The sequence below is a fragment of the Stegostoma tigrinum genome (assembly GCF_030684315.1).
Source record: "Stegostoma tigrinum isolate sSteTig4 chromosome 24 unlocalized genomic scaffold, sSteTig4.hap1 SUPER_24_unloc_2, whole genome shotgun sequence".
In the NCBI taxonomy this organism is placed as follows: domain Eukaryota; kingdom Metazoa; phylum Chordata; class Chondrichthyes; order Orectolobiformes; family Stegostomatidae; genus Stegostoma; species Stegostoma tigrinum.
The window spans coordinates 485,549-494,246 of NW_026728042.1; the positions used below are offsets into that span (position 1 = coordinate 485,549).

General features: G+C 45.0%; 1 long non-coding RNA gene across 2 annotated transcripts in view; it reads left to right on the forward strand.

Moving 5' to 3' along the window:
* LOC132207541 (uncharacterized) overlaps positions 1-7,354 on the forward strand; it is a 393,348-nt gene extending 385,994 nt beyond the window's left edge. The window contains exons 8-9 of one of the 2 annotated variants that reach the window (XR_009443524.1): positions 3,361-4,588; positions 4,698-7,354. This is a non-coding gene — a long non-coding RNA (uncharacterized LOC132207541). The remainder of the gene's footprint in view (positions 1-3,360; positions 4,589-4,697) is intronic. The other variant, XR_009443525.1, reaches the window with a different exon arrangement.
* The last annotated feature ends 1,344 nt before the right edge of the window (positions 7,355-8,698 follow it).

Genomic DNA, 8,698 nt, shown 5'->3' on the forward strand with positions numbered 1-8,698 from the left:
AATCATCATCGACGGTGGAGCAAGCTTGAGCGGCCATGCAACATTGTGCTGCCGCTATTTGACTTGTTCTGTGGAAAGGAAGGAAAATGGTCCAAGTGTCAAAAATGCCGAAGACCACATCATTCTACAACCTCAAAATTTGATTGTGTTCAGCATATTATCACTCCTGGTACCCCTAAATCCTGGTCTATCATCTCAGCAGCTCGACACTGCCCATAAGCTGGTTAGATGTGACATTTTTGAGGGATCTTCCCAAGTCTGAAAATCATTTTTGTTTTTGTAGAATCAGAGTTGGCCAGTGTGGAAGGAGGTCGTTTGACATATCATAGCTCTTTGAAGTAACTCCCCAATTCGTCCCCCTCTGCTTGGCAATGACTTCAACCACTTATAAAATCTCTTTCATGGAGGGAAACTTTGAAGGCGTCTGAAAGGAGTATTCACGATCCCAGAATACAACTGAGCCTTATTAAGTTCTTAGTTCTGACGATCAAGAGCTTGATGAAAGAGGATTGTTTTAAAAAGTGCCTGAAAAGAGGAAACGTACAGAGGCTAAGAGGTGTAGGAAGTTAGAGAGTTTTGAGAAGATTTGTTGCTCGGGTTGAGGTTCTGGATGTGAGTTTGCTTGCTGAAGGTGTAGGATGTCTCTTGTTGGTTTTGAAGCCGACACAATTAAATGTTTGGCAACTAGTAGTGGGCCGTTTGAAATCAAGAGTGGGCAAGAGGACGTAATTAGACGAGTGCAGATATCCTGAAGTATGGTTGGACTGGTGGAGATTACCAAAATAGCGATAGGCATAGCCAAGGAACGATTTGGAAACAAAAATGAGAATTTAATAAAATTACCGTCAATAGTATCAGTCAGGTAGAAAGTACAGAGAATAGGATTTGGTTCAAGGTGAGACTCGGGCAGTGGAGTTTTAGACGACGTCAAGTTTTCAATGGGCAAATGTGGGACTCCAACAGGGAATGCATTGGAATTGTCGGGTCCAGAAGTGAAGTAGTTCCAGATGAAGGTTTCACTGCTAATGAGCCAAGACAAGAGACAGGTAGGCAGGATTGAAAAGATGTAAAGAGACAGCTTGAGGGATTGCATGAATGTGTTGTTGGACGTTCATCGTGGGATAAACAAGATGCCAAGGTTGTGCTGAGACAAGCGTAATATTACATTGTTGCCAAGGCGGAGTAATGCAATCAGTAGGTAGTGAATAGAGATTGGTGTGGGGACCACAAAGTGGTCTTCCCAGTTTGAAATTGTTATCTCTACATAGTTGCGCAACTTTATGTTCTGTTCAAAAGGCATCACTGACAAGGAAACAGAAATTAGCCATTTGTTTACTTGTCAATATATCTTGATTTTTCCACCATGTTCTCCAATTATTGACACAACATGTGCACTGTACGAACTGAACTGTTCAAACCTGAAAAGGAAATGTTAAAATTGTGGAATATAAAGTTAAATTTATTTCATTGAAAATTTAAATAAATTACATGAAGGTTTGACCAAGACTGCAAGGAGTTACATGGAACACCAGATGAATAAAACAAGCAGTGGTAAGGTGGTATTAGCTGGATGTTCCTGAAGAAAGAGAACGCAGCCAACCTTTCTTCCATAAGGGGGATTAATTGTGTGGTGTCAGACACAGTCGATTCAATCATTCCTTCTGTCTTTAATGTCTGACTATACTCTGGTTGTAATATTTACTTTTTTAAATGCTCAAGGTTAGACATACTTCACTTGACATTCTCATTTTCTAAATTTTAAGAAGTTGACTTATTGTCAAGTCACGATAGGATTGAAAACACATTCTATAAGTGTTTGAAGTCAGAAGTCACATGACACCAGCTTATAGTCCAACAGGTTCATTTGAAATCACACAAGCTTTTGGAGTGCAGCCCCTTCATCAGGTGCAGTTAGTGAGGTGACCACAGAGAGATCAAAAGATCATAGAATTGGCGTGAGTGGAGTGTCAGATAATAACTCTGTACAGGTGACCAAGAGTGTTGGAGGCAAGTAAAGCGTTTATAAAGCCAATGTCAGTGCTGTGTTGTCATGATAATCAGGCAGCGCAACAGGAATGTACAAAAGGTGACATCTCAGGTCAGACTCTGACTTGTAGTTTAGAGGCTTGTGTTCAGAATCTGTCTTAGAGTTTTAACCTTTATTTCAAAAGCAAGAATTTATAAGATACCACACTGACTGCAACTACAAGTTGTGTGTTTCTTCAACAAAATATCTGCAAACAAACAAACATCCTGGATGAAGACTTATTATCTGACACTCCACTCACACCAGTTGTCTGCTGTTTTGATCTGTCTGCTAATCAATTGTGTGTCTGTGTGTTTTCCTCCCTGACCGCACCTGATGAAGGGACTGCACTCCGAAAGCTTGTGTGATTTCAAATAAACCTGTCAGATTATCACCTGATGTCATGTGACTTCTGACTTTGTCTATCCTCGTCCAACACCAGCGCCTCCACATTATAACTGTTTGGAACCAAGTCAGTGCAACAGGTATATGTCGAACATTTGACTTCGGAAGAATGCCGAGTGCTGAAAAATTCATTAATAACAAAGGATTTCTTCATTGTGCCATCTATCGTAACATGCTGCGTCTCACAGTCATAATGAAAGGATGGCCACTTCAATTTAGCAGGGCCAAGAACAGTTATGGACATTTTTAGCATGGGAGGAGGCCATTCAACCTATTTTATCTGTCCCAGCTCTCTCCCAGCACAAGAAAATTAATCCTTCTCTCGAATTCATTCCACATATTTCACAGAATTGAAATATATAGGTACATACTTAGGAGGTTTGAACATAAGTGAGCAGTTCTCGCACTTCACCTTGTCACTAAAAATGGAAAACGTGACTTACAAGGAGTGGGTCTTTATTTTGTTCTGTTTTGATGATGAAGCAGATGCAAGTCAAAGTGCTGGAACTGGCTTCTTGAAGTTACCAACTGTTCAACGTGTATAAAATGAATTCAGTGCGCATCTACTAAAAGCAGTTTTATGGAAGGAAAAGGTACCAAAGAAGATTTGGTGTATTGTGCTTGATGCTATTATACGCCAACCTGTGAAAACAGAACTCTACGACTGTGAGTGTTGAGTTCTGAGAGGGGGCTATCTTGTTTGAATTTACATTGCTAAGCCTAGGCCTATTTTCCCAACAGCAAAATTGGTAATCCAGCAAGAAATGGATATTTCTCACATTTGTTGGCTGAAAGTGTCTGTTTAAAGTTTCCTTATATACAGGTGCTTAACCTGCTTTTACAGTTTGAACATTTGTTGTGCCAATAAAAATTTTTTGAATGGTTTCACCTCCAATTTTCCTCTTTATACATATTGGGTATTCTTTCAGGGTAAGGACTATCTGCAAAATATGAGATTGGGTTTTGAAAGACAGCAGCCTTTGTTTTGGAGAGATAATGGGAACTGCAGATGCTGGAGAATGCGAGATAACACCGTGTGGAACTGGATGAAGACAGCAGGCCAAGCAGCATCTTAGGAGCACAAAAGCTGATGTTTCGGGCCGAGAACCTTCTTCAGAAAATGGGGAGGGGGTGCGGGTTCTGGAATAAATAGGGAGAGAGGGGGAGGCGGATGGAAGATGGATGGAGGAGAAGATAGGTGGAGAGGAGAGTATGGGTAGGGAGGCAGGGAGGGGATAGGTCAGTCTGGGGAGGCCGGACAGGTCAAGGGAGCGGGATGAAGGGAAATAGGGGTGCGGCATGAGGTGGGAGGGGGTATGGGTGAGAAGAAGAATAGGTCAGGGAGGCGGGGACGAGCTGGGCTGGTTTTGGGATGCAGTGGGAGGACAGGAGATTTGGAAGCTTGTGAAATCCACACTGATACCATTGGGCTGCAGGGTTCCCAAGCAGAATATGAGTTGCTGTTCCTGCAACCTTGGGGTGGCGTCATTATGGCACTGCAGGAGGCCCAGGTTGGACGTGTCCTCTCAGGAACGGGAGGGGGAGTTGAAATGGTTCGTGACTGGGAGGTGCAGTTGTTTATTGCAAACTGAGCGTAGGTGTTCTGAAAAGCGGCCCCCAAGCCTCTGCATCGTTTCCCCAATGTAGAGGAAGCCACAACGGGGACAGCGGATGTTTTGGATATTTCTTGAGCATTGATTTTCATTCAGAGTTGGTTGGATTTTGCTGAAGCAATAGACATAACTCACTATGACGTAGACAATGTCAGAGTTAATGTTTCGCGTCCTGTGACCCTTCCTCAGATCTCACTCTTCACTGATGCTGCCAGACCTGCTGAGCTTTTCGAGCAACTTCTGCTTTTGTTGCTGATTTACAGTGCCCACAGTTCTGTTGTTTTTTACAACACAGACAAAACTTGATCTCTGCAGGAAGCATGATGCTGCATTCTCCAACTTCCCTGACCTTTTGTAATATAATATTGTCTTTTTAGGACAGAAGTGGCTTTTTTTTGTTTGTTTTAACTTCTGCACATACTTTCTATGCAGGTTAAAAGTCTACACCTTTTCAGTTCACTGCAGTGCTGCATAATGAAGACTTGGAACAATTTTTTTATATAAAGTAGAAAATCAATGTGGTTTGTTTTCCAAAATGTGATGTGTAAGTGCAACACTTAACAGTGTGTTCATCAAACTATTGTTTCCTTTGATCTTTGTGTTGCAGAAATTTCTAGAATCATTTCATATGTATTTTTCTTGATATATTTTAGCAGCTTTCCTGGAGCAAGTCTGTTTTCCCTCGGATGAGACGACTTTCAGACATACTCCCTTTATTATGAGATATAATTGGGGTAAAATGAGGAGGATTTTTATTCACTGAGACACACATGACTATATGTTTAAAGCATTGGAAAATGCATTCTGTTCGGACTATCATGTTATCTGGTGTTTGTACCAGGCTTTCCGATTAAATGCAAGTGATTAAGGATGCTAATGATGCCACATGTTATTACAAGAAGAAATGAACATCCAAGTAAGGATTTTATGCCACATTTATACATAGCATGGACCACGCAGCATGGATGCAGTGACGGAGTGAAATGGGATGCCGTGACCGAGTGAAATGGGTTGCCGTGACCGAGTGAAATGGGTTGCCGTGACCGAGTGAAATGGGATGCCGTGACCGAGGGAACTGGGATGCCGTGACCGAGGGAACTGGGATGCCGTGACCGAGGGAACTGGGATACAGTGCCTCAGTGAGATGCTCACAGCGAATTGTCCCCTGCAGTCCTGACCCGCTCACACTGACTAGCCCCTGCAGGTCTGACCCGCTCACAGTGACTAGCCCCTGCAGTCCTGACCCGGTCACAGCGACACGCCCCTTCAGTCCTGTCCCAATCACAGGGACTTGCCCTCTCCGTCCTTACCCACTCACAGCGACTTGCCCCCTCAGTCCTCACCCACTCACAGCGACTTGCCACCTCAGTCTTGACCCGCTCACAGCGACCTCCCCCCTCTGTCCTGACCCCCTCAGAGCGACCTACCCCTCCGTGCTGACCCGCTCACAGTGAGTTGCCCCTGCAGTCCTGACCCCCCTCACAGTGACCTGCCCCCTCACTCCTGACATGCTGTGCGTTGAGGAAACCAAGCGGAGGCTTGGGGACCGCTTTGCAGAACACCTCCGCTCGGTTCGCAACAAACAACTGCACCTCCCAGTCGCGAACCATTTTAACTCCCCCTCCCATTCCTTAGACGACATGTCCATCATGGGCCTCCTGCAGTGCCACAATAATGCCACCCAAAGGTTGCAAGGACAGCAACTCCTCATCCGCTTGGGAACCCTGCAACCCAATGGTTTCAATGTGGACTTCACAAGCTTCAAAATCTCCCCCTCCCCAACTGCATCCCAAAACCAGCCCAGTTCTTCCCCTCCCGCAACTGCATCACAAAACCAGCCCAGCCTGTCTCCGCCTCCCTAACCTGTTGTTCCTCTCACCCATCCCTTCCTCCCACCTCAAGCCACACCTCCATTTCCTACCTACCACCTCATCCTGCCTCCTTGACTTGTCCGTCTTCCCTGGACTGACCTATCCCCTCCCTACCTCCTCACCTGTACTCTCCTCTCGACCTATCTTGTTTTCTCTCCATCTTCGGTCCGCATCCCCCCCTCTCCCTATTTATTCCACTTCCCTCTCCCATCCCCCTCTCTGATGAAGGGTCTCGGCCTGAAATGTCAGCTTTTGTGCTCCTGAGATGCTGCTTGGCCTGCTGTGTTCATCCAGCTCCACACTTTGTTATTTTGGATTCTCCAGCATCTGCCATTATCAGTGGCCTTTCCTCTTTGTCAAAGTTTGTGCAAAAGCAACACGATGTGGGGCGGCACGGTGGCTCAGTGGTAAGCACTGCAGCTTCACAGCACTGGGGACTCAGGTTCAATTCCAGCCTCAGGCAACTGTTTGTGTGGAATTTGCACCTTGTCCCTGTGTCTGCGTGGGTTTCCTCCAGGTGCTCCGGTCTCCTCCCACAGTCCAAAGAGGTGCACGCTAGGTGGATTGGCCATGCTAAATTGCCCATAGTGTTCAGGGGCGTGGGTCTGGGTGGGATGCTCCAAGGTTTGGTGTGCACTTGTTGGGCCAAAGGGCCTGTTTCCACACTGTAGGGAATCTAAACAATCCTGTTCCCACATCTCCATGTACCCTGCTGATCACTGCACACAGAGATGTTTGATAACAAAAGGACAACAATAATATTCAAACCCAGTGCTGGAGATGTATTTTAAATACCCTGAGGCCAGTGTCGATCTCCAATTCAACTTTTATTTACAAATGAACTGTCTTCAACTTTAGCACTGCCTCATTCAGAGATAGTTGCCAGGGTGTCAGCATCTCTGACCCTCACACGACTTATCTGTCAGCCAGGGCTCCCTGATTTGGGCTGTTAATATGGACCAATCAGGCAACTCATATTCTGTGAGGTTCAACTGGCCGACCTGGTCACAAACCAGTGCGGTGTGTTCATCGAAAATCAAACGTACTAGAAAGGTACCATTACATAGCAGTACAAAGGAAGGCATGAGGCTAAACTGGGGAGGGAAGGGAACTGCGTATTGGGGGTGGCCCAGAGAGTGGAAGAAAATCGAATGGGAAGAAGACCATTTGAGACTGAGGGAGAGACATGTAATTGCCTGAATGAGGCATTCCAATTGCGAAATGGATTTTTGTTGTACATCATGTTCAGTTTCCCCGATCTTAATCTGTACTCCTCTTTAAATCATTAGTATCTGAAATTTCTGTATCATTTCCAAATGTTCTGTCTCTAATGTTGTGCTGTTGGAATTGGTTGAACTGCAGAGATATTATTTATTTGCACAAATGTGTTCAGTGAAATGAGTTGCATGCTATATATGTATTATTCTTCCTGATTCTATTGTACACATACAAATTAAAGTTAGTTCCACTTTTCAACAACAAACTGCTTTTAGATGTCTGATGTATCTCATTTGCCTGCCACTTACTCTTGTTGATGAGTTGTGTTTCTGTTTTGTGAAGAAATATGAATGAGCTGGAGCACTAATGGCAATGCCCAATGTGGTGATATTCCAACATTGCAGCTGGAAGGTGGGGTGGGGAGGGGGTTGGGTTTCACAAGAACTATTACAGAGGGAAATGGAGAGACAGGTGATCTATGTGGCAGCACCGAGACAGTGAGGAGAATGAAATGCAGCCTGAAGGGGAATCTGGCTGTATTCTCCAAGGCACGGGCTGAATGGAAGAGGACAGAAAGGATTCACTCAGAGGAAGAGTAGATGAGACTGGACTGATTATGAAACAGGCAATAATCATTGGCAAGTTACTGATAGGAGGGTGAATCAATCGGGCTCACTTTAAGACTGTTTACAGTTACCATATAGTTCCTGGGAGATGTGTAGATCAGGCCAGGCTCATACAGAAACGCTTCCCGGAGTAAATAACATGTAGACCCCACTGGGAAAGAGTGAGGGGTTGGCCGTCCTGCTACCACTGATGCACTAAAAGCTTGGGGCATAACTGGGACGATGGGGCTGCTGCTGCCGAGGCACAGTCGGGAAGGACCACTGAGATTTTCCTGCTGAAGGTAAATGGGGGTCCATTCAGTTATCGGACCCTCCCCGTGTCTCACATGTATGTAAATATTTTTGTTGTATGTCTAAGAGAGGTCTTTGGTTTGTCGGGTGGAGCCAAAGTCCAATGCTTTATTTGTTTATTTGATATGCAGCTGGACAGAACGCAACTGCAGTTGTGACATTGTACATATACAAAGAGATTTCTTGTGAAAAAGGTGTATTTTTCAAATCAGAAATGTGACTGGGAGGAGTGTGAATGAGCCCAGGCTCACTGTGGGTCTGGTTACAGTCACCATATTGTCACTAAGATGTGTGTATCTGAGGCATGGCTGGCTGTGAGACTGTGAAAAATCACTGTGTAATTAATAAGAGTTTGTTTCTTCAATTATTTGTTGGATGTGTGTGTCACTGACTGGTCCAGCATTTATTGCCCATCCCGAATTGCCCTGGAGATGTTGGTGGTGAGCTGCCTTCTCGAACCGCTGTAGTTCACCTGCTGTGGGTTGCCCCCACAGTGCCATGAGGGAGGGAATTCCCATCTTTTGAACAGTCGCAGTGAAGGATTCCGGATATATTTCGAAGTCAGAATCACGAGTGGCTTGGAGTGGGATAGAAGGAGGTGTTCCCGTGTACTTGATGCCCTTGTCCTTCGAGATGGAAGCTGTCATG